Source organism: Schistocerca serialis, chromosome 3 (genome assembly GCF_023864345.2).
Source record: "Schistocerca serialis cubense isolate TAMUIC-IGC-003099 chromosome 3, iqSchSeri2.2, whole genome shotgun sequence".
Classification (NCBI taxonomy): Eukaryota; Metazoa; Arthropoda; class Insecta; order Orthoptera; family Acrididae; genus Schistocerca; species Schistocerca serialis.
Window position 1 is genome coordinate 153,516,858 of NC_064640.1, and position 27,881 is coordinate 153,544,738.

Sequence of the window (27,881 nt, forward strand, 5' to 3'; positions counted from 1 at the left end):
TGAAAGAGGGATCCGATATACTTGACTGCCAAAAATTAAAACATATTTCTCTTTGTATATAACACTAGTCAGTATGACTAAGCCTTATTTCCACATACTGAATATAAAAGGAAGCTTCCAAAAGGAAGATTAAAGAGTGAAGGCCAAAATACATAGAATCTGTATTCCGAAATTCCCTCACCAAAGATCACGATGCCACTCCTGCTTCTGTCTGTCGAACAAATGGGGAACAGAACAAATAAATAACATGTAAATATCAATTTCGGATATAACACGTGTTTAAATCATAGTAAAATTTATAAAATCATTTCTCCTAGCTCCATAAAGGTACCTAAACCCACACGTATCGAAATGGGATATTATGACTGCGAATTTTTAATAGGTATCAATATAATGTAAGGTTTAAAACGAAAAATTTGTGGCACATGCAACAGATACCAGTAACGAGGCTTAATTATTCATGTATACATTATGTACTTCATATGCCCAACGTTTTCCGTTTTAGATCTTACAAGTCTTTTCATAGCTATTAAAACTGACAGTTACAAATTTTGAGAACGATCTCTATAAGGTTATAAATCAGTATGGGGCTAGGAAAAAATCATTTTACACTATTTAAATGTGTTGTTAAAACGTCTTATAGTTTAAATAATTATTTTCCTCTTTTTAGTCTTGAGTAAGTGAAATATTTCAATCAATTTCAAACGTTGTGATGAGATTCCAACAAAGACATGAGTTAAATTTCAGGTTTATTTGAGTTTCTCTTTACCTGACTGAACCTATATATTGCTCCTTCGTACATACATCTCAGGAGGAGACCTTGATGGAAAAAATAGAGTATTTTGGGCTTACATGGAGGCTTACCAGCAATCATTATTTCTGCAAATCATTTACGAATGGAACCGAAATAGCAGTACCCTCTTCCCCACACCAGACAAGAAAGCTGGTTAATATTGCATTTTCATCCAGTTCTGAGCTAAGTTTAATGTATAAAGTTTCTAGCTCATCGGGAATTGACAGTGGTAAAGCAAGAATTCTCAGTCACACGCCAGGAGGATAGTTTAAAATCAATCCCTAAATTTGTATCGACAAAAAAGCGACCTAATTAATATGTAGTATGAAACGTATATACAAATGCGAAAATGAGATTCAACTCAAGTCGCTCAGTAGAGAAGAGACAAGGTTATCTATTTCATCTGTATGAACTGGCCCTGGTTTGCAAAACGTTTAGCACACTAAGATGTAGCAAAACGGCATAGGTCATTCATGTTTATAAGAAAAGTCGCTGGATAGCTGAGCATAGCTATAGACCTATTACACTGACGTAAATAGATTGTACAGTTATGGAATACGTTGGAAACTTAAATATGATGATTTATATGGAGTCTGAATAACTCCTGTTTAGGAATCAATATGATTTACGCAAGTTTAGATAGTACGAAGGCCAGTGGCCTTAGTTTGTTCATGAGGTCCATAGCCTGCAGATATCGTACTCATATTGAGTCGGTATATCTTGACTTTCAGAAAGCCTTCTGCATAATTCAGAAAGCCTTCTGCTGTTGATAGCAAACTAAGCATGAGAAAAAGAAATAACCGAACATATACGCTACTGGAATGAAGAGTTTACAGCAAACGGAAATCAGTACGTTATAATTAATGGTGATTCATGTTCAAATGGCTCTGAGCCCTATGGGAGGTCATCAGTCTCCTAAAACTTAGAACTACTGAAACTTAACTAAACCAAGGACATCACACACATCCATGCCCGAGGCAGGATTCGAACCTGCGATCGTAGCGGTCGCGCGGTTCCAGACTGAAGCGCCTAGAACCACTCGGCCACACCTGCAGGCAGTTCATGTTCAGAAGCGTTAGGTAATGTGATGGAACCGCTACCTTTTATAACACACAAGGATCACGTGACAGACACCGTGTGTAGCTTTAAGAGGTTTTTCAGAGACGACCCGAGTGTATAAAGAGAAGGGCCTTCGTTCTGATATATCGTGAAATTGAGTGACTCTATAACACTTCTGTCCGCTACTGCTATACCATAACCTCAAAGTTGGAGGTAGGTCGTGAAATAAAACTATCTTGTGAAAGCAATTGTGGTATAAAGCAACAGAGCAGTGTTACCCTCTGTGAGGAATTTTGTTATGTTGACCGTGTTGTACCTAATGGAGGTGGCTTATCGGAAATGAGAGTCAGAATTACGTAAATATTTGGCAGTACAAACAATATTTTACCTAACGACACTGTTCAATGAAAAAGGAAAACTGTCGCCAGCCTAATTAGGCAAGAGAATGATTGACATTCTTGTTCTAGAACTTAAGTATGAGTAACCTTAACGGAGAAACACAACCTATACTTTGCTACACGCGAGTGCAATGAACCCTGACACATGCATATAACGGTAGGATTAGAGCTGACAGAGCATAACAAACTATTTGCATAAATATAACAGATAACAATACACACTATTACTCTCAGGGCTTATTCAAACTGAATGGTGTTTATAACATTACTATTAATATTCACTGTAGAATCATAAATTGGGCACAGGTTCAGTATTACTTTCCAAACATTTTCCTAGCTGTCATAAAATTGTAAATGTAGTTCACTGCAAAATTATAAACTGGTCACAGGTTAAGTCTCTCTCAGCTATATACTTTTCTCTTTAGAACGAAAGTTAAATGGAATTCGCTAACAGGTTACTTCTCACTGTCTTTTGAATAAAGAAGTTATCGTTTTCATAAATAGTGGTCTTTCTATTAGTTGTTATTTATCTTGAGCATAAAAGATAAACTGTGTATCCTATTACACTATTAATATGCACTTTCAATACACAAAAGAAACCAGTGCTTATCAAGCATGAGTATATAACTTTCCACAATTTCAGTTTTCCACTTTTAATATAGTGAGACACAAAATTAACATATCTGTAAAATACTGACTCACCTTTAGCGACTTACAAGATGCAGCAATGTGATCATTTACTGAGCAAGACTTTATAAGCCTCAGTCTTACGAACTTTTACTTTTGAAGTTGGCAGCAACATATTACTAAGCAGTTTTAATAGAAAAATTATTCTCTGCAAGCATCATTAACTTTAACTCACTCTCTTGCCACATGAACTTTAACTTTTTTTTTTTTTTTTAAACTGTGTTCAAGAGGCATTAATTAGCAAACCACTAGGCTTTAATGTTCATTCAGTAAGGACACCTGGTAATCACTTTAGTTCAAACGGAGAGGAACCTGAGAGGTGTTATGATAAAGAAAAAAAATCAAGGTAGGTACATAAATTCAGTTATAAATTATCTTATATTTGAGCACACTAACACATCCAATAAGCTGATCCTTCACTGTACATTATTATAGTGTTCCGTTACAGTGATTGCGCAATGTGGTGGCGATTGCATGTTGGTAGGTCGAATGGCAGGACTCTGTCATTTCTTGGTGGCGATGATAGATACCAATTTCAGAATAATTCCAGCTCTTTGTCCATCCATCCGAGGCATTGAAAAACGTCAGTAAAAGCCTCTCTTGGAACCAGCACAATATAAGACTTTTACATGGGCAGTTCGCAGTTTGGTAGCTCGCCCCCGACTGACTCTTGTTCTGCCTTTTCTACCTAACCCAACCACAATTTGCGCGCGCTACACAGCTCCGTTCCCGAGGGGAACCACAACACCTTTTACATACAAAATAACTAAGAATCCTAAGTGAAGGTCAGCAGTTTACATAATAGCAAACAAACATTTTAAATAAAACAGAACATTTGCATGTATTGGTAGTTCTAAACAAAATTATTTAAACACATTCCAAATATATACACTAAGTTTTGTCTCCCTCCAATTGGGACAAAGAATTTAAATGACGGATATACTACATTGCAAAGAATCAAACCATGACATCAAAGTTTTTACAAGGAAAGGAGTATACAATTTTGTGTTATCGATTCAATTAAACAACGTTTACAGATACTCAATGTTATAACATTAAACCAAAACAAAAGGCAAAATAAATCCGTGCAGCGTTAGAGCTATGGCGTTACAAGTCTTGCAGATTTTCTGCGCGTAGTAAAATGAATGGTGCCAGGCTATAAAAATAAACTCAATGTAGCATGGGTGTTCCGAAGGAAAGACAGGTAGCTTTACACGGCACTTCAGCAATTATTGATAACGGTCACGTGTTTAAGAGTATCTGTATGCAGCGAATTGAACTGTAACGGCCACATAGGACCTGTCTAACCCAAGCACGTAAAACGTCACTTATAACACGGATTTGGGTTTAGGTTGGATAGAGGAAAGATTAGAAGAAGATCTTCGTTTATCAAGGTGTTCGTTCACACATTACCACAGGAATCCTCTACAAATATCTGTGGGTGACGCAACAAATAAGGTGCTGTCGATCTCGCCATTCCCACTCATAAACGGCAGAGGGCCCATGTTTCAAAATGGGTGAAGAAACATGTCACTTCCTGAGCCACTCACCTCACGTAACGACCACAATGGTAAAATGGTAACATTAGAGATATTCTGGCCCGTACAAGGGCGTGTCGACACTCTTTCTAACAACGTACCATGCTCATATGGAATACCAAAGCAGGAAAGAAATTCTGGAGACCTTTTTTCCTAGTTCATACAACGTCCTGCATCTTGCAGAGTACAGATGTAGACGTTCTGTAAGTCTATCTTCTCTGCTCGCAAGTGATGATGATGTTTGGTTTGTAGGGCTCTCCATTGCGCGGTTATCAGCGGCCGTTCCAATCTCGCCACCTTCACGAATAATCATGAGGACAATACAAACACCCTGACGCCGAGCGGAGAAAGTACCCAACTCGGCCGGGAATAGAACCCAGGGCCTCGTGATCCACAGGTAGCAACGTTAGCCACTAGACTACGAGCTATGAACCCGCTCACAAGTAACGGGAGTCAATCAGGGGAATGTCTGGAAGAAAGAGTAGAACTATGTCAGCAGCTACACAACTTGTGTCGAAGACCCGTATTTAATTCCTAGTCATTTACAGCGTAGATCCTTTTCAAAGTGCTGCTACGTTTCCGAGTATCCTATTTTATTGAACTGAAAATTAATTATTTTCTATAACAATTTAAAAACTTTCGTGCTGTAGTAAATTTCATAATTATTCAGTTGCCTAGTTCCTTACATTCTCCACGTTTTTTTCTAAAAGTACAGTTAAAATTTCACCATAGTACAACTGCAAGGAGATGATCTAAATTGTTTCACTTAAATGCCTTTCTTACGGAAATTCCAGTACAGTATTAAAGCTACAGTTATAAAACTGGGGTTATTCGGAATGGTTTTCTAGCTAATGAACTTTAAGAGCCAGCACAATATATAATTACCCTATAGTTTTGTGAATAACATTGATGAGTCAGTTTATAGAACCGTTTCGGTCACCTCACGCCATTTGATGAGACATTTTTGCTGTACATATTACAATTACAGTGCAGAGATGTGCAGTGATTCTCATAACTTGTGTGTGCTATAGTAAATAACTGGCTACCACTGTTCAAACCGTAACAGACCTAGGAACCACATATTTCGTTTCAGCTATATAGTATAAAGATGGTAATGCTGTTTGAGAGAGCAAAAAATATTCAGAATAAAGAATAAAATCATCAGAAAACCATTTCCTTGACAGTATTTCCCAATCATTAAGCCAATATCGAAACCTCATGCCCAAGTTAATTGTGCTCAACCATTAATAATCGTTTACTTGGAATGATTATTAGCTTTCTGATTGAATAAGACAGATAGTAAGCGTAATTGACAGCCAGTTGTTGCTAAAGCGTTTTAATATGTCTTCTGTGTTATTCATGGCTAAACACTCGTATACTGCTTCTTAAAGTGTACTACTGTCTCATGTCCTATACGCAGAAACAGCGTTTCAATATTAGGTAAAGTAAATATCAACGGTTAACTTTCTTTATGATCGGCGACAGTAATTGGTACATCTTTGCCTTATCAGGCTGGCGAGCGTTTCGTTTTTCAGTTTACTCTATTTATTACAAATAGAACCTTTCCATAGATACTTTTAGAGAAATGAAAAAATAGTCCAATAACTTAACCATTAGTACACAGTCACGGTGAAATCTCATTTCTTTCACAGGAGTAAGATTATCGGTGTATTGCTAATTTGGTAGCAAGAACCAGTAGTGTTACACTTGCCGACAGTGACAGGACTAATACTATGGTTAGAAGAGAGGGTTATACTTGGCGCCGCATGACAGGAGAGCCTTTAAGATTTTGTTCAGTTAAATACAGATTACAGCAGAAGTACTAAGCGTGAAAGAAACATATTACGAATAACGGATATCTAGTCTCATGAATGGAAGTATATCCAATAAGACAAATAATAGCAAATAATATGGGAGCTTAGAACACGAACTGTAATTCACACGTAGTGTTAAAATAGATACAAAAGCAGTAGCAGATCGAAGCGAGCGAAACGAGAGAGTACAGGGCGTACCGAGAAACATCATGGAATACGGTAGCAGTTACCGAAATGAATACACAGGTGGCGATACAGAACGGCAGTTGGCTTACTTGGAATACCACGCTTACGTAAATGATCAGATTTAGATACCGAGCCTGTCACGAAGAAAACAGGAATTGAAGGACGGAATAAATGAGAAGAAAATAACTAGGTGGAAGTTAGTGGTTACGTGAATGAATCGGTTGACATGTTCCGGTAGACACACACATAGAGAAATGACCAATCGAGCCACATGAGGTAGAATCAGTAAATGATGATACGGTTGAGCAGGACAGTGATAGACCTTTTAACATCAATGATCGGCAAAAATTTTTATCTACACAAATTAAAGCACAAGATAATCGCATATTGACTTAAAATAGTAGACATGAGAATAAATTAGAAACACGGGTATTAGTATCGATTAGCAACTGAAGACACAAGCAGGTAACATTAGCAGCTAGATTAAGACACAAGTTAGACCCTTGAGGATCGAATGAAATCACATGGTCTTAAAATCATTCAAGACACTGGCAAAGTAGAAAAAAAGCAGGCGTTTTGAGTAACAAAATTGAGGACATTAAAACCAAATGCGACAACATAAATAATAATGTTGCTACTATTTAGGGCAGATCAATCACATAAATGAAAGGTTCGTTACAGAAACCATAAAGATCCAACGAACAGTATAACATACAGTACTAATGAAAGTGGACGAAAAGTTTTCGTTCAGAAAACTGGAATTGCTGACGGTTGTAGGAATGAAATATCACGTTTGAGAATGGCAGTACCTGATTCTGAAAAGGTAAACAAATGACAATTTGAGAACAGAAGTCTGATGAAAACATTTCGCATATTCCCGGCAATGACTATGACCTTCAACAAAAAGTTAGAGATAAGCCTAACTCTGTAGACTTGCTGGAACCCACTGGATTCCTTGAAAAATTACAAAATGATTCCATCATGGATATCGAACATATCACGAAAAGATTAACGTAACTATCAGTGCATTAGCTGATGATGTTAAACGATGGGGACTACATCTGAAAAAAGACCAGATGACTTTCATTAAATTTAAGCAAAATTTTACCAAAAACCTTGGTCCGAGCAGTTCACAATGGCCAGACTGTATGACAATCAGAAACTCCATGAAAAATTTTAGTGAATCATGGTACCGAAAAGTGACACACTTAAGGAATAGAAGACTGGAATTCGAAATTATATCGAAGCTATGGGAGACACTTCCAGAAGATTAGAAGAAGTACGTAGGAAGCAATCATAAAAGCTATTATGCGTTTCTAGAAAGAGAAGATGAAGATTGTCGGCGAGGAAATCGTGATTACCTTCGCAATACTAACAACGACAGTGGTAAACACAATGACAGTGAACAGAATTGCGACTATAGATACCTCGTTAATGTGGTTCTACGAAGTGAGGTCAGAGGCCGGTGTACTTCAGTCACTCGCGGAAGAGGAATTGCACCACGACAATATCACGATAACAACAACGCGGAAAACTGAGGACCGCGTATGTTGCTGGCCAAACTAACGCGGACACTGTTTTGCGGCCCGGATGTAAGAAACAGAACCGGCGTAGACATAACGAGAGAGCGACTGCGTAGCATCGCAGGCCGCTGCAAGTGAAGTGCTAGGTGTGTTCAGGAATGAGTACGGCAGGCAGGAAATGAACGAGTATTACCTTGCCTACGGAGTGCCCACCATCAACGAATAAATCCGATCAACCAGCTGACTTTATGGAAGCTATAATTACGACAGCAGAACAAAATGAAAACGTCATAGAAAAATGTAATTAACCTGCTTCGGTAGATAACGATACCGTAACTGTAGAAAGCGAGGACTTATTCATAAGCGAGGAAGAAACCAGTGACAATAATTTAAATAACGACATAATATGCAAAAGTGAGTTGTCAAGGATTGCTAATTGGTGCACCGGATCGATGATACGTGCCAGTGTCTAAAGCAGAGCAGTGCGAGTGGGAGAATGTCAAGAGAAATCAAGCAACCAGAAGATTGGGTGGTAGGTAAAGGAGGAAGGGACTTCCAGAATAAGACGTGGCTGGATAGTAGGGAATAAATGGAAGTGTGTAGCAGTGCACAAAGTTCGCGAGCAGCAGTTGCTTAATAATTTACTTCGAAAACGGAATCCTAAAATTAAAGACATGTTCACCGATGACCTCAGGAGTTTGGTCCCATAAGACCTTACCTTACCAAAGAATGTTCGAGTATAGAACCACAAAAGCAGAGAACTCAGCGTGTGCATTAATGAGGGCAGAGTAAAGTGTAGAAAGCGAATGAAAGAAAACCACCTACTAGAAACATAATGGAAGGCTGGAAAACATAGTAAAAACGTATGGAAAGACGATATCAGGGCTTATCTGAAAGCAATCGCCAAATATTTGAATAAATTCAATAGCCGAGTGTTTCGTGATGTACATGAAAAATGTACAAAATGTAAATAATAGCCGGCCGCGGTGGTCTAGCGGTTCTAGGCGTTCAGTCCGGAGCCGCGGGACTGCTACGGTCGCAGGTTCGAATCCTGCCTCGGGCATGGATGTGTGTGATGTCCTTAAGTTAGTTAGGTTTAAGTAGTTCTAAGTTCTAGGGGACTGATGACCACAGATGTTAAGTCCCATAGTGCTCAGAGCCATTTCAACCATTTTTTTGTAAATAATAACTTACTTATTAAAAAAGTAAACTATTGATATGCTTATTAGCTGGTTTTAAACACGCCCAAATGTCAATTTACGTTTGCCATTTCGTCACTGCGAAGCGTGGATAAACTGTGACGGGAGTCGGTTAATTATAAAAAATCCGTAGGCAGAACATGATCACTTCTTGGTTAAAACGACATTTGATGTACGGAGCACCGTGACTGATTATTTGATAATATATTTAATTTTCTCTCTGAAGCAGTCACAAACTTTTGCTTATGATCTTCAGAAATAACGAAAAACATAAAAATTAAATTACAAACATTTAATTTAAAAATCGTATCTCTTTTGCTTGACAAAAGTACTGTTTAAATAAATATAAGATAAAATATGTTTCATACTTGTTATGGTAGGCTACATTTAATGTAATGTACATAATATACGTTGTCAAACAATAAAGTGGCATCCAAGATCGCAGGAATTCCTTTTATTCCATGATTACTGGTTTCGGCGGAAGTAAAGCCGCCATCATCGGATCTTAGGACAGATACAGGTTACATCAAGGCAAACGCAAAGCCTGCTATGAGGCTCGGCGTTTGCCTTGATGTTGTAACCTGTATGTGTCCTAAGATCCGCAAGCACATTGTGCTCCCTACTAAATATACACTCCTGGAGATTGAAATAAGAACACCGTGAATTCATTGTCCCAGGAAGGGGAAACTTTATTGACACATTCCTGGGGTCAGAGACATCACATGATCACACTGACAGAACCACAGGCACATAGACACAGGCAACACAGCATGCACAATGTCGGCACTAGTACAGTGTATATCCACCTTTCGCAGCAATGCAGGCTGCTATTCTCCCATGGAGACGATCGTAGAGATGCTGGATGTAGTCCTGTGGAACGGCTTGCCATGCCATTTCCACCTGGCGCCTCAGTTGGACCAGCGTTCGTGCTGGACGTGCAGACCGCGTGAGACGACGCTTCATCCAGTCCCAACCATGCTCAATGGGGGACAGATCCGGAGATCTCGCTGGTCCGGGTAGTTGACTTACACCTTCTAGAGCACGTTGGGTGGCACGGGATACATGCGGACGTGCATTGTCCTGTTGGAACAGCAAGTTCCCTTGCCGGTCTAGGAATGGTAGAACGATGGGTTCGATGACGGTTTGGATGTACCGTGCACTATTCAGTGTCCCTTCGACGATCACCAGTGGTGTACGGCCAGTGTAGGAGATCGCTCCCCACACCATGATGCCGGGTGTTGGCCCTGTGTGCCTCGGTCGTATGCAGTCCTGATTGTGGCGCTCACCTGCACGGCGCCAAACACGCATACGACCATCATTGGCACCAAGGCAGAAGCGACTCTCATCGCTGAAGACGACACGTCTCCATTCGTCCCTCCATTCACGCCTGTCGCGACACCACTGGAGGCGGGCTGCACGATGTTGGGGCGTGAGCGAAAGACGGCCTAACGGTGTGCGGGACCGTAGCCCAGCTTCATGGAGACGGTTGCGAATGGTCCTCGCCGATACTCCAGGAGCAACAGTGTCCCTAATTTGCTGGGAAGTGGCGGTGCGGTCCCCTACGGCACTGCGTAGGATCCTACGGTCTTGGCGTGCATCCGTGCGTCGCTGCGGTCCGGTCCCAGGTCGACGGGCACGTGCACCTTCCGCCGACCACTGGCGACAACATCGATGTACTGTGGAGACCTCAAGCCCCACGTGTTGAGCAATTCGGCGGTACGTCCACCCGGCCTCCCGCATGCCCACTATACGCCCTCGCTCAAAGTCCGTCAACTGCACATACTGTTCACGTCCACGCTGTCGCGGCATGCTACCAGTGTTAAAGACTGCGATGGAGCTCCGTATGCCACGGAAAACTGGCTGACACTGACGGCGGCGGTGCACAAATGCTGCGCAGCTAGCGCCATTCGACGGCCAACATCGCGGTTCCTGGTGTGTCCGCTGTGCCGTGCGTGTGATCATTGCTTGTACAGCCCTCTCGCAGTGTCCGGAGCAAGTATGGTGGGTCTGACACACCGGTGTCAATGTGTTCTTTTTTCCATTTCCAGGAGTGTACGTTGCCATACTAATTAAAAGGTCAGGGTAATCAGAGTAATCCAAGATACGATTTATAGAAAATACTGTAGCAACAAAACGGCTTTAGGTTTACATGTGCACAAGGAGAAATTTAACATAGGTAGCATTAAACAGCAAATTGAAATGATGCACAAAACAGAAAAAGGTTGACATTTCTACGTTGGAAATCTACATCGCAAAAGCAAAGGAGCAAAACTGATTTGCTGCAAATGTGTACTTTAAGATTTATTACGATCGGCTCTGCTGGGCCACGTACTCCGATTTTTATCTGTTGTTGTCGTTTAGTGTCCGCAGTGAGGTGATGGCCGCACTGTCCCAGCCACTTTGACGACGTCATGCAAATGATAAGCAGCGTTAACATCCTGCTGCCGGAAGAAGAGGGCTACCAATGTTCTAACGCCCTACGATACGACCTCCTTCAAATGCGTATTCCATTTGATCCAGCCGTTTTAAAGTTTAAATTCTTCTGTTTCTTCTTTAAAATGAAAAATCATGTCATGATGCACTGCCATCATAAAACACTTTTTATTTTCTAATAAGTAAGATGTTTTATGGTTCATACACTGTCCCTTTAATGTATAAGCACTGAAGCGCCAAAGATACTGGATTAGGCAGGCGTATTCAAATACAGAGATACGTTATGCGACACCTATACAGGGTGTTACAAAAAGGTACGGCCAAACTTTCAGGAAACATTCCTCACACACAAAGAAAGAAAGCATGTTATGTGCACATGTGTCCGAAAACGGTTACTTTCCATGTTAGAGCTCATTTTATTACTTCTCTTCAAATAACATTATCATGGAATGGAAACACACAGCAACAGAACGTACCAGCGCGTCTTCAAACACTTTGTTACAGGAAATGTTCAAAATGTCCTCCGTTAGCGAGGATACATGCATCCATCGCATGGAATCCCTGATGCGCTGATGCAGCCCTGGAGAGTGGCGTAATGTATCACAGCCGTCCACAATACGAGCACGAAGAGTCTCTACATTTGGTACCGGGGTTGCGTAGACAAGAGCTTTCAAATGCCCCCATAAATGAAAGTCAAGAGGGTTGAGGTCCGGAGAGCGTGGAGGCCATGGAATTGGTCCGCCTCTACCAATCCATCGGTCACCGAATCTGTTGTTGAGAAGCGTACGAACACTTCGACTGAAATGTGCAGGAGCTCCATCGTGCATGAACCACATGTTGTGTCCTATTTGTAAAGGTACGTGTTCTAGCAGAACAGGTAGAGTATCCCGTATGAAATCATGATAACGTGCTCCATTGAGCGTAGGCGGAAGAACATGGGGCCCAATCAAGACATCACCAACAATGCCTGCCCAAATGTTAACAGAAAATCTGTGTTGATGACGTGATTGCACAATTTCGTGCGGATTCTCGTCAGCCCACACATGTTGATTGTGAAAATTTACAATTTGATCACGTTGGAATGAAGCCTCATCCGTAAAGAGAACATTTGCACTGAAATGAGGATTGACACATTGTTGGATGAACCATTCCCAGAAGTGTACCCGTGGAGGCCAATCAGCTGCTGATAGTGCCTGCACACGCTGTACATGGTACGGAAACAACTGGTTCTCCCGTAGCACTCTCCATACAGTGACGTGGTCAACGTTACCTTATACAGTAGCAACTTCTCTGACGCTGACATTAGGGTTATCGTCCACTGCACGAAGAATTGCCTCGTCCATTGCAGGTGTCCTTGTCGTTCTAGGTCTTCCCCAGTCGCGAGTCATAGGCTGGAATGTTTCGTGCTCCCTAAGACGCCGATCAATTGTTTCGAACGTCTTCCTGTCGGGACACCTTCGTTCTGGAAATCTGTCTCGATACAAACGCACCGCGCCACGGCTATTGCCCCGTGCTAATCCATACATCAAATGGGCATCTGCCAACTCCGCATTTGTAAAGCTTGTACTGACTGCAAAACCATGTTCGTGATGAACACTAACCTGTTGATGCTACGTACTGATGTGCTGTACTGTAGAGCAATGAGTCGCATGTCAACACAAGCACCGAAGTCAACATTACCATCCTTCAATTGAGCCAACTGGCGGTGAATCGAGGATGTACAATACATACTGACGAAACTAAAATGAGCTCTAACATGGAAATTAAGCGTTTCCGGACACATGTCCACATAACATCTTTTCTTTATTTGTGTGTGAGGAATGTTTCCTGAAAGTTTGTCCGTACCTTTTTGTAACCCCCTGTATAAGACAGCAAGTGTCTGGCGCAGTTGTTAGACCTGTTTTTACTCTTACAATGGCAGGTTATCAAAATATAAGTGAGTTTCAACGTGGTGTAAAAGTCGGCGCGCGAGTGATGGGACACAGCGTCTCCGAGGTGGCGATGAATGTAGTGCGAATATCAGGAATCCGGTAAAACATCAAATCGCCAACGTTGCTTCGGCTGGAAAAATATCCCGCATGAGCTAGACCAACGACAACTGAAGAGAATCATTCAACATGACAGAAGTGTAATCCTTCCGCGAACTGTAGTAGGTTTCAGTGCTGGACCATCAACGAGTGTCAGCGTGCAAACAATTCAACGAAACATCATCGATATGGGCTTTCGGAGACGAAGGCCTACTCGGATACCCTTGATGACTGCACGACACAGATCTTTAAACCTCCCCACGACCCGTCTATACTGACAATGAACTGTTAGTGACTGGAAACATGTGCCCTGGTCGGACGAGTCTCGTTTGAAATTGTATCGATCGGATGGATGTGTACGGGTATGGAGAAATCCTCATGAAACCATGGACCCTGCATGTCAGCAGGTGACAGTTCAAGCTGGTGTAGCCTCTGTAATGGTGTGGGGCGTGTGCAGATGTAGTGATATGGTATCCGTGATACGTCTAGATACGACTCTGTCAGGTGACACGGACGTAAGCATACTGTCTGATCACCTGCATCCATTCAAGTCCATTGTGCATTCCGACGGATTTAAGCAATTTCAAGCAGGACAGTGCGACACCCCACACGTCCAGAATTGCTACAGAATAGCTTCAATAGCACCCTTCTGCGTTTAAACACTTTCACTGAGAACCAGATATGAACATTATTTAGCATACCTGGGATGGCTTACAGTGTGCTGTCCAGAAGATATCTCCACCCACTCGTACTCTTACGGATTTATGGACAGCCCTGCAGGATTCTTGGTGTCAGTGCTCTCTAGCACTGCTTCAGTCATTAGCTGAGTACATGCCAAGTCGTGTCGTGGCACTTCTGCGTCCTCGCTGGGGCCCTACACGATATTACGCAGGTATATCAGTTTCTTTGGCTCCTGAGTGTACTACCTAATATACAATTTGATAATGCTCATATGTATTTCATTGGCAATACTGACGATCCACATCTGCATCAGCAGCTGCATGACTACTCTGCTGTTCACACTTAAGTGCCTGACAGAGGGTTCATCAAACCACTTTCTGACGATATCTGTCCTTCCACTCTAGTAGAGTACGCGGGGAAGGCGAACATCTGAATCATTCCGAGAGACCTCTCATTTCTCTTATTTTTATTACGATGTTCGTGTCTCCATAAGTAGGCAGACGTAAACAAAACATTTTCGCCTGCGGATAAGAAAGCGGTGACTGAAATTTTGTGGAAAGAACTCAACGCAACGAAAATCGCCTTTGTCTTATTGGTTCTGGTACCAACCGCAATATCATGTCCGTAACACTATCTCCTCCATTTCGCGATAATACAAAACGAGCTGCCTTCCTTCTACTTTTTCAATGTCCTCCTCCTTCAGTCGTATCTGGTAAGGATACGGTACCGCACAGTAATATTCCAGCAGCAGACGGACGACAGCAGTGTAGGCAGCCTCTTTAATCGATTTGTTTGGTCTTCTAAGCGACTGCCAATTTTTAAACGTGGCCTCTGATTTGCCTTAGCATAAATTTACTTATGTGATCGTTCCAACTACATGAGTACGTAACTGCAATTCTTAGGTATTTATTTGAATTGAGAGCTGTGTGGTTTATCGCGTAACAGAAATTGAACAGATTCCTTTTAGTACGCATGTAGATTGTGTTGTCTAGGAAGCCTGCACACTCGGTTCGCTAGACGAACAGTCAAACAAGTCATATTAATGAGTTTTATTACAATAAGAAAAGATACAATGCTTAATTTCGGCAGTTACACAGATGTGTCACATGCAAATGGCGACATACAAAATAATCAGTCTTCTTCAGTATAGACAATCCCAAGTCCGTGCTACATAGAGAGCACATGCCAAGTGACTAGCGCTAACGCTGCTATCGAAGTCGGTAACCTTGAAGCTGCTCTTGAACTGGGACGCCATCAGTCGGTCGCGGGGCGTACGCCTCTTCACATAGGGGCCGCTGCTGTCGCGTTGTCGTCCTGGAGGGAGGTCCGGTCAGCGGGCGACTGGCTGACTTCTCACAGTCTTCTCTTCTTTGTCGTTGCGTACTGGCGTTCCGGTGGGTGACTTTACGTCGTAAAGTGGATGACTCCACGCTTTTCGTAGTTAATGGTCTCGAACTATAAAGATATGTTGTCTAAATTATTTTGCAATTGGATTTATTCTACTGATAACATTACTAGGTGGTAAATGATGCAGAAAATCTAGGAGGGATGCTCAGATTGTCTCGTAAATCATTTATATGGATTAGGAACAGTGGAGAGCCTATAACACTTACTTGGGGAACGACCGGCATCGCTACTGTTTTACACGATGTCTATCCGTCAGCCACTACGAAGTGTGACATTTCTGAAAAGAAATCTCGACATAATATGCTGAATTATAACTGCAATTAAAATATAATTCCTGTTTGAAGTCATATAAACCCTAAGACAGAGAAAAACGACACACCACGATGGAATTATCCGAATAGGACGGAAATCAGTAAATGTGATGTACATGTACATGCAAACACAAGATTATAATTTCAGAATTTGTATAATTTATTTAAGAGAAAGAGCACCACAAATTGAGAAAGTCAGTAACGTGCTGGTTCACTCTTGGCCTTCAGGCAAGCATTTATTCGATTTGGTATTGATGGATAGAGTTGTTTGATGTCCTTCTGAGGGATACTGTGCCATATTCTGTCCAATTGGCACATTAGATCGTTGAAACGCTGAAATGGTTGGAGGCCTCTGCCCATAATCTTCCGAACGTTCTCAACAGCGGAGAGATACGGCGACCATGCTGGCCAAGGTAGGGTTTGGCAGCCAGTAGAATCTCTCACTTGTGCGGGCGGGCATTATATTGCTGAAATGTAAGCCGAGGATGATTTGCCATGGAGGGCAACAAAACGGGGGCGTGGAGTATCGTCGATCTATCGTTGAGCTGTGAGGTTGATCGGATGTCAACCAAACGGGACCTGCTATGTGAAGAAATGGCACCCCAGATGTTCACTCATGGCTGTCGGGCCCTATAGCGGGCAACAGACAGGTTGATATTCCACCGCTTCCCGGTGCGTCTCCACGCACGTCATCGCTGGATCTCAGGTCTCAGTTCGTAGTGGAACTGATCACTGAAGACAATTTTATTCCGATCAATGCCATTCTAGGGCAGCGGCAGATGGCTATCAGAAACTCAAACGTTTAATAAAGTTAGCAATGGATCTAATCAACGCAATTAATGGAAAGGGTGGCCCTAGCATCGAATTCCAGGTACTGGTATTCCCATAATTTACCTTTAACTAACTTAATGAAAGGACTGTGCTACTTATAAAATCAAAGCTTCGCTCAGGTGTACCTAAATATTTATTTCACATTATTAGTATACACAAATTTATAAAGGAGATTACAAGATTTTTTAAAGGAGCACACAAGAAAAATATTAGAAATGAGACATGATGCTAAGTAATAGCAAGAAGTGGCACTGTTGGTGAAGATAATAATTTCACGGGGATACGGGTTTGATGCAAGTCAACTTCATGATGTGTTAATTACGTACAACATAGTCGCGAAATGAAACTAGCAATAACAAGGTAATGCCGGAGTGGCCGAGTGGTTCTAGGCGCTACAGTCTGGAACCGCCCGACCGCTACGGTCGCAGGTTCGAATCCTGCCTCGGGCATAGATGTGTGCGAAGTCCTTAGATTAGTATGGTTTAAGTAGTTCTAAGTTCTAGTGGACTGATGACCTCAGAAGTTAAGTTTCATAGTGCTCAGGGCCAATTCCAAGGCAATGTCCGAATGAGAAAATGAGATTACCTGCAACTGCTCCTGTCCACCAACTCATGGAAAACCACCGTAAATTTAATGAAGCGTTAGGAAACATTTAACACGATTCCGCCCTAACCAGCTGATGCAGCTAGGTAATGTCACCATAATGTGCTTGAGGACGAGTAGGTTGAGGGTTGTAGACAAAAGTCGCCGAAGCTTGTCCGCGAAATTAGCCTCGTCATCAGCAGTAGGCTCACTACAGTCTGCATCTCTCCGTCATAGGCTGGCCTCAATCCGCTCCGCAAGTGAACCCAGTCTGGTTACTTCTAAGTCTGCCGTCCAAGTGCCGTTTTCTACCAGAAAGCGGTCTAGTGTACTGTTTGTTATGAGTATGAACGTAGATCATACGTCTCCTGGGCTGCTCTGCTACCAGTCTCCTTCGAAAAACATTGCCAACCAATGAGCAAAGAGTTTACTTGGTGCTAGCCATTAGTGTAATGCTTAAGTTGTTAATCTCTCCCACTAGGGGCTGCGTAACAATCACCCTCTAATCTTCTCTTTTCCCGCTTGCACTGTTATGAGAATTACAAGCAAGCAGGGCTATGCAGGGCCTTGTTTCCTTAAGTTTCCATCTACATCTACATCTACATCCATACTCCGCAAGCCACCTGACGGTGTGTGGCGGAGGGTACCTTGAGTACCTCTATCGGTTCTCCCTTCTATTCCAGTCTCGTATTGTTCGTGGAAAGAAGGATTGTCGGTATGCTTCTGTGTGGGCTCTAATCTCTCCGAATTTATCCTCATGGTCTCTTCGCGTAGGAGGGAGCAATATACTGCTTGACTCTTCGGTGAAGGTATGTTCTCGAAACTTCAACAAAAGCCCGTACCGAGCTACTGAGCGTTTCTCCTGCAGAGTCTTCCACTGCAGTTTATCTATCATCTCCGTAACGCTTTCGCGATTACTAAATGATCCTGTAACAAAGCGCGCTGCTCTCCGTTGGATCTTCTCTATCTCTTCTATCAACCCTATCTGGTACGGATAAAAAATTTGAAAGACGTCAGTGGCCTCCACTTTTTAGCTGTCTGTTTCAGAGCAGTCGTTGTTTTCCTGACCATGGGATAGAAAAGTTTTCCTCTCCTCATCTGCCTTCTGCAAACTTACTGACCTATGAACAGTGTCCCCTGCAGAAAGCGCGCTGAAGAAAAACACATCTTGTGAAACCTCTATTAATGCTGGACGCGAGTCGCCACAGACTCTCTTATTCGAGAATACGCTGGGACCACGAGCTAATCTCCACTTCACAAATTTCTCAGTAGAGGATTGGTGGGTCCTCCAAGGCAGCGCCAGAAGGACCGTGCAGTTCCAGGGTACCTGCTTTGGGTATGCAGGAGTGCCTCTGCCCTCAGTTGGCATACCGTTTTAAAGTTGCCCCATTGGTGCCCTGGGAGCAACAAGCCAGCAAGTGATGGTAACTGCCCCTCGTTTTCTGTTAACGCTGGCTGCTCATTGCCGCGGCCTATAAGCAAAAATACTATAGTCACGAACTGATTCCCACTTGCCAGCCAGAAAAGGGATTAATAAACATGACTTGACCTATACCATCACTGTCGGAATTCTCGGCATTTGAATCAAAAATAATGCGTTTAATTTGTTTCAGATGTGATTTGCATATCAGAAAAATCAAAAGTGTCAGGTTTCGAATCGCTTAATGCTTTTCATGGTTGTATCTATAATAATGGCAACATCATAATTCTCATTATAATTATCAGCAACTGCATTCACCTGATTTACAGCATCGTAGATAGCTTTACTCTCCAAGAAACCATTTAGTGTTCGATTGAGACCAGTTATGTCTCTGTGTGCCATTAACCGATCGCGTAAGAGATGTTCCTGTTGCTCGGAGTTTTGAGCAGGTAAGTAGTATGTACTGTTGGGCAGTTGTGGGGTCTCTGTCTTTTCATTTTTTGATAATGATCATCTCAACTGCCTTCCAGATAGTTCGTACTCTGAAGTGAATCAAACATTAATTGAACAGAAGGGTCGGCAAGGATACTGGTCGTTCTTTAATTCCGTGAAATAGTTCAGCCTGTAGCTCAATTACAGACAGAGGAATATTGTTTTTCCTTACGAATGTAGTGTCAAACTTGACAGTTAATTCTGGAGATTGTTTGCTGTAGCTGTCTGCATCCCTCAGTGGCTACGAGTCCAATTGTCTGACAAAAATTCCGAAGTTTTGCAAGAAGTGGCAATTGACCCTGAATAAAGAAAAGTGTGAAGTTATTCACATGAGTACTAAAAGTAACCCGCTAAATTTCGATTACACGATAAGTCACACAAATCTGAAGGTTATAAATTCAACTAAATACTTAGGGATTTCAACTACAAATAACCTAAATTGGAACGATCACATTGATAATGTTGTGGATAGAGCAAACCAAAGACTGCGATTGATTGGTAGAACACATAGAAGATGCGACAGGTCTACTAAGGAGACTGCTTACACCACGCTTGTCTGCCCTATCCTGGAGTATTGCTGTGCGGTGTGGGATCCGCATCAGGTGAGACTGACTGCTGCCATTGAAAATGATCAGAGAAAGACAGCTCGTTTTTACAATCGCGAAATAAGGGAGATAGTGCCACAGACATAATATGTGACTTGGATTGGCAGTCATTAAAACAAACGCGTTCTTCGTTGCGACGGGATCTTCTCAAGAAATTTCAGTCGCCAGTTTTCTCCTCCGATTTCGAAAACATTCTGTTGGCATTCACCCATATAGGGAGAAATGATCATCACGATAAAATAACAGAAATCAGTGCTCGCACAGAAAAATTTAAGTTCTCGTTTTTCCCGATCGCCGTTCGAGAGTGGAACGGTAGAGAGACAGCATGAAGGTGGTTCATTGAACCCTCTCCCAGGCACTTTATTGTGAATAGCAGAGTAATCCAGTAAATGTAGATGTAGAAGTCTTGGAGTTCAATACTCGATCGATCCAAGGATCTTCTCTGTCTCTTATCTACATCTGCATCTACATCCATACTCCGCAAGCCACCTGACGGTGTGTGGCGGAGGGTACGTTGAGTACCTCGATGGTTCTCCCTTCTATTCCAGTCTCGTACTGTTCGTGGAAAGGATTGTCGGTATGCCTCTGTGCGGGCTCTAATCTCTTTGATTTTATCCTCATGGTTTCTTTGCGAGATACACGTAGGAGGGAGCAATATGCTGCTTGTCTCCTCGGTGAAGGTATTTTCTCGAAACTTCAACAAAAGCCCGTACTGAGCTACTGTGCGTCTCTCCTGCAGAGTCTTCCACTGGAGTTTATCTATCATCTCCGTAACGCTTTCTCAATTACTAAATAATCCTGTAACGAAGCGCGCTGCTCTCCGTTGGATCTTCTCTATACCTTCTATCAACCCTATCTGGTACGGATCCCACACTGCGGAGCAGTATTCAAGCAGTGGGCGAACAAGCGTACTGTAACCTACTTTCTTGGTTTTCGGATTGCATTTCCTTAGGATTCTTCCAATGAATCTCAGTCTGCCATCTACTTTACCGACGATCAACTTTATATGATCATTCCATTTAAAATCACTCCTAATGCGTACTCCCAGATAATTTATGGAATTAACTGCTTCCAGTTGCTGACCTGCTGTATTGTAGCTAAATGATAAGGGATCTTCCTTTCTATGTATTCGCAGCACATTACACTTGTCTACATTGAGATTCAATTGCCATTCCCTGCACCATGCGTCAATTCGCTGCAGATCCTCCTGCATTTCAGTACAATTTTCCATTGTTACAACATCTCGATATACCACAGCATCATCCGCAAAAAGTCTCAGTGAACTTCCGATGTCATCCACAAGGTCATTTATGTATATTGTGAATAGCAACGGTCCTACGACACTCCCCTGCGGCACACCTGGAATCACTCTTACTTCGGAAGACTTATCTCCACTGAGAATGACATGCTGCGTTCTGTTATCTAGGAACTCTTCAATCCAATCACACAATTGGTCTGATAGTTTACATGCTCTTACTTTGTTCATTGAACGACTGTGGGGAACTGTATCGAACGCCTTGCGGAAGTCAAGATACACGGCATCTACCTCGCAACCCGTGTCTATGGCCCACTGAGTCTCGTAGACGGATAGTGCGAGCTGGGTTTCACACGATCGTCTTTTCCGAAACCCATGCTGATTACTACTGAGTAGATTTCTAGTCTCCAGAAAAGTCATTATACTCGAACATAACACGTGTTCCACAATTCTACATCTGATAGACGCTAGAGATATAGGTCTATAGTTCTGCACATCTGTTCGACGTCCCTTCTTGAAAACGGGGATAATCTATGCCCTTTTCCAATCCTTTGGAACGCTACGCTCTTCTAGAGACCTACGGTACACCGCTGCAAGAAGAGGGGCAAGTTCCTTCGCGTACTCTGTGTAAAATCGAACTGGTATCCCATCAGGTGCAGCGGCCTTTCCTCTTTTGAGCGATTTTAATTTTTTCTCTATCTCTCTGTCGTCTATTTCGATATCTACCATTTTGTCATCTGTGCGACAATCTAGAGAAGGAACTACTGTGCAGTCTTCCTCTGTGAAACAGCTTTGGAAAAAGACATTTAGTATTTCGGCCTTTAGTCTGTCATCCTCTGTTTCAGTACCATTTTAGTCACAGAGTGTCTGGACATTTCGTTTTGATCCACCTACCGCTTTGACGTAAGACCAAAATTCCTTAGGATTTTCTGCCAAGTCAGTACATAGAACTTTACTTTCGAATTCATCGAACGCCTCTCGCATAACCCTCCTCACACTACATTTCGCTCGCGTAATTTTTTTTTTGTCTGCAAGGCTTTGGCTATGTTTATGTTGGCTGTGAAGTTCCCTTCTTTCACCACTGGCAACGATCTATTAATTTGAAAATGTCAATGCTCTACCGTGATTTTGGAGTCCATGTTATGTCAGTTCCAGAGTTGACAGTATGTAAAGGCGTACTATGCCTTGTTGGAAGAAACATAGTGAATCAAAGCGACGCTCAAACCTACCTTTGGATTTTGGACAATTGTTTCCTCCTACATATTTGATCAATTTTCCTATACTGATTGCTTCACGTGTGGAGACAATATCTTTACACTCCCATTTTGCTAGTAAGTTGTTCATCGCTTTGCAGTCTTTCACATTTTTCAGTCGTTTGTACAATGTCAGACACCAAACATTATATTTTCAAGTATTAACTTCCGATTAATTTATTATTTTATTTCGGTCAAGATTTCCTCACAATTCTCCTTTTATCTCCCCTTTAATTCCCAGAACAGCGTCAGAGAGCACGTAATAAACTCACCACGTTATTGTTCATTTGTTTAAGTTAAGAGGTATTAATGGCAATAAAGTTATTTATTCCTCCTACTAAATAATAACCACGACTTACCTCGTTCCGAAGCTCTACTTTTCTTAGTACTAGGTGGTAAGGCAGAGAGGATTCCACAGGAAACCCAGAAAAGATTCTCGCCTGACAACAAGGCCTCAAGCATATTCCCAAGAACTCCACAGGAATACCAAAAGGACCAGTTGATGAGATGGCACTTCCATAATAATATCACTGTAGACAACTGTGACAGAGAAAAAACATTTTATGGCATATAAAAATACAAAACATCAGTTTACAGATTTTTCATAGAGATTTGGTAAAGTTAACCATACTCAGCACTGATCTTAAAAGGAAAAAATTTGAACAAGTAATTCGATCGATCGGACAAAAAATCGAAACTGATCAAACCAAATCATGGAAAATTATTCAGAATGGTTGGAGGAAGAGAAGACAAATACATGCCTCTATAGTGTATCACTTTGTTATTACATGCGATGTGAGGCAGTTCATCGTCTGCTGCGACGTCACTCAAAAGTTTTGTCATTAGTGTATATGATGACCATCAGTTACGTGTTGATGCAAACTGCCAGATCCAGCAAGTCGCAAGCAATGCTTACCACCTGTAAATACTGACAGCTTGTGACGTCAACGAGTTTCTCCGCTCGTCTTCTCGGCTATAAGATGATTGGTATAGAAAACATCTACATCTACGTCTGCATCTGCATGTATATCTCTACTCTGAAAAAAATATCGTGAGGTGCATGGGAGAGGGTATGTCCCATTGTACCAGTTATTAGGGGTCTTCCTGATTCATTTACGTGCGAAGAGCGGGAAGAATGATTGTTCGAATGCTTCTGTGCGTATAGTAATTATTCTAATCTTATCCTTACGATCCCTATGTCAGCGATACTGAGTGAGTTTTAGTATATTCCTAGAGTAATCATTTAAAGCCGGTTCTTGAAACTTTGTTAACAGATACTCTCGGGATTGCTTACGTCTATCTTCAAGAGTCTTCGAGTTCATTTCCTTCAGTATTTCTGTGGCAATCTCCCACGGATCAAACAAACCTGTGATCATTCGCGGTGCCCTTCTCTGTGTACGTTCACTATTCCTTGTTAGTTCTATCTGGCACGGGTCCCACACACTTCAGCAATATTCTAGGACCGGTCGCACTATTTATTTTTGTGCAGTCTCCTTTGTAGACTGATTGCACTGCCCCAGTATTATCTCAATAAACCGAATTCTACCACCTGCTTTATCCACGACTGAATCTATGGGATCATTTCATTTCATGTCCCTAGAAAGTGTTACACCCAGGTATTTGTACGAGTTGGCGGACCCCAGCAGTGACTCGTTGATATTATAATCATAGAATACTACGTTTCTTTGGTTTTTTGAAATACAAAATTTTACATTTCTGAACATTTAAATCAGGTTGCCAATGTGTGCAACTCTATGAAATATTGTCAAGATTTGTTTGAATATTTATCCAGCATCTTTCAGATAGTACTTCATTACAGATTACTGCACCATCCGCAAAAATCCTGATTCTCCTATTAATATTGTCTGCAAGGCCATTAACATAGAATAGGAATAGCAAGGGTCCCAACACACTTACTTGGACCACACTTGAAGTTAACTCTACATCTGACTATGACTCTCAATCCAAGATAATATACTGTATCCTCCCTACTAAAAAGTCCTCAACCCAGTAACAAATTGCACTTGATGTCTCATATCATCGCACTTTTCACAATAAGGGTAGGTGCGGTACTGAGTGAAATGCTTTTCGGAAATCAAGATATACTGCATCTATCTGATTGCCTTGATCCAAAGCTTTCAGTATGTCATATGAGAAAAGCGCGAGTTGGGTTTCACATAATCGATATTTTGAAATCTATGCTGGCTGGCATTGAGGAGGTTGATCCGTTCCAGATATCTCTTTACGTTTGAGCTCAGAATATGTTCTAAGATTTTACAACAAACAGATATCATGGATATTGGACAGTAGTTTTGTGGATCACTTCTACTATCCTTCTTGTAGACAGGTGTGACCTGTGTGTTTTTCCAAGAATTGGGAACTGTTTTTTGTTCGAGGGATCTACGACAGATGATAGTTAGAAAAGGGACTAACTCAGACTCAAATTCAGTATAGAATCCGATATGGATTCCATCAGGATCTGGAACTCCGACCAATTCAAACGATTTCAGTTGTTTTTCAACACGGCTGAGAGTAATAATTACTTAATTAATCTTTTCAGTGATGCGAGGATTAAACTTGGGCATTTCTCCTAGGTTTTCCTTTGTAAAAGGAACATTTGAGAACAGAGTTAAGAATTTCAGCTTTTGCTTTGCTACCTTCAATTTCACTTCCTGTCCTATTCGCTAGGGACTGGACACTAACTTCGGCCACTAACAGCCTTTACATACGACCCGGACTTCTTTGGGTTTCGTGAAAGCACACTTGACAGTATTCTGCTACGGTATTTATTGAAGGCATCACGCATTGTTCTCTTGATAGGCAAGCGCGTTTCATTCAACTTCTCCCTATCTATAACCATCCCCTTGTTTTACACCTATTGTGCAGTAATCTCTGTTTCCTTAGAGGTTTCTTTACAGTGGCTGTATACCATGGATGTTCCTCCCCATTATAGACTGTTCTACCGGATACTTATCTATCTACTGCATGATCAACTATTTTTTTTTTAAACCTTGGCCAGAGTTCCTCTACATGCTTCTGCCCTGTGCTGAAAGTTTCAAATTCCTTATTGAGATATGACACTACAGATATTTTATCTAATTTACTGAACTTATATATATATATATATATATATATATATATGTATTTATATTTATATTTCTGCTTGTTTTAGTTGTTTATTGTACTTTGGTTATCATTGTTACCACAACCGCGTCATGGTCACTGAGACAAATTACGGTGTGGACATCCTCAAAGAGGTCAGCTGTATTTGTTGCCATCCAACATATTTCCATCATGAGTGGGGTTCCAAATTATCTCTTCTAGTTAGTTTTAAGGGCACGCATTTTGTACAGTTTCACGCCCACCACTAACAAAATTACTTTTCCCAATAAATTGTTGGATGATTGAAGTCTCCACCGATGATTACAGTGCTATTAGGGAACTTACATACAAGTGAATTGAGGTTTTCTCTAAAGTTTTCGATTTCATCAGGATACGGGCCTGTTGGGCGATAGAAGGATCCAGTTATCATTTTATGTCCATCCCTGATACTGGGTCTTTCCCAAATAATCTCACATTGAATTTCAATTTCTATCTCGGTTGACTTGAGTTTCTTGTCTACTGCGACGAATACACCATCTACTTTCCCATTTACCTTTCCTTTCGATATCCACGTAAATTTTCCCAAAAAATCTCACTGCTCTCACTTTTAGGTTTCAACCAGTTTTCTGTACATAGTACTATGTGATCTTCATGGCTTTTAATGGGTGCTTCAAACTCTGTCACTATGCTTGGAATGCCTGGGCAGTTTACCATTAGAATTTTAATACTCTCAACTATGGGATGCACTTCCTTGATCTTACACTGATTCTTTTGGGTTTCCTTCGGCGGTCATTATCTCGATTTGATGGACAGACGCCTAATCTAAAACATCCTTGTGCGCACGCCACACAAAGTCAGCTACCTGAGTAGCAGCCTCTGATATGTAGTGCACACCTAACCTATTTAGGGAGACCCTACAGTTCTCAACCCTATGGCGTAAGTCCAGGAAGTCGCAGCCTAGCTCGTTAGAAAACCTTCGATGTCTTTGGTTCAGTCTTACCACTCGACTCAGAATCAAAGGGCCACGATGAGTTCTGGGGACAATGCTGCAAATTCTGAGCTTCGGTGAAATGCCACGTGCAAGGTTGGTCCTCTCATCCATCTCTACCAGTCGCTGGAATAACCCAAGAATGACCTCAGTGACCAGACGACCTGCATCATTTGTTCCCAAGTGCACCACAGTCTGCAGATGGTTACACCATGATCCCTCTATGGGTGCCGGGATAGCCTCTTCAACATGCTGAATGAGAGCGCCAGGCATACACACTGAGTGCACCTGGTGTCCTTTCCTGTCCCTTGCTGCCATTTTCCTCAGGAGTACCATCATTCGACGTACGTTCGAACTGCCGACGATTGTATACCGATAAACCTATCCTTTTGCATTTGCCTCCTGACACCGGACAAAACAGGTTTCCCCAAAAGAGGTAAAGTGGGTCACACTGGCTCGCAGTAGAAGCCCTTCAGCCAAAAGTTTCATTGACCGCATAATAACAATTAACACTCAGAAAAGCAACACTGAAATTTCTTATATACACTGGTCATAATGTTGTCTTCATATTTATAACAATGCACAGTGGCCCAAAAACCACAAATTCTCTTGAAATAAAGATTACTATAATGTATTTTAATCTCATTGATGCCACTGGAGCATTTATCACTTTTATTTTTAATGATGGAAAATCTCTCACTTAAGAGGATTATTTACATTTAATATCTCCAATTAATGTTAATTACCCTCACAACTGAAAGTTTCCTCATGTGCGCCCAACATAGGTAATTCTGCACAAAACAGCTTCCTAACGCTGGTCAAGAAGTAGCTGCACACTACAAAACGTATTTCATATTCATCATACTTACGCGTGGGATGTTGGTCCACCTTAAACGTAAAATTCTGTGAACATGATATGAGTGATTTCAAAACGAGGTGCACGTAGGTGACAACCCGTACTCACGATTATATAGTCATTTCTATTGTTCGTGTATTACTTATGTTATAAAACCCATGTCTTTCACTGTACACTGATCAGCCGATATACGTGTCCGCGTTAATATGTGCCAATCCTCGCCGTTGTCACCCGAATATACACGGTGAAGAAAATTCGCGCACTCAGACTTCGCCTCGCGATTCCTCACATACTAGCAATACAAAAATGTCTGTGACAAAATTTCGGCCTCCGCATATTTCGGTCAGTAAAGACTGGCAATCTGACAACACTGTAATCACGTTTGCGGTAACTACTTCTGTCAGGAAACTGCAGCGATGCTGTGCAGTTGGTGCAGTTGAT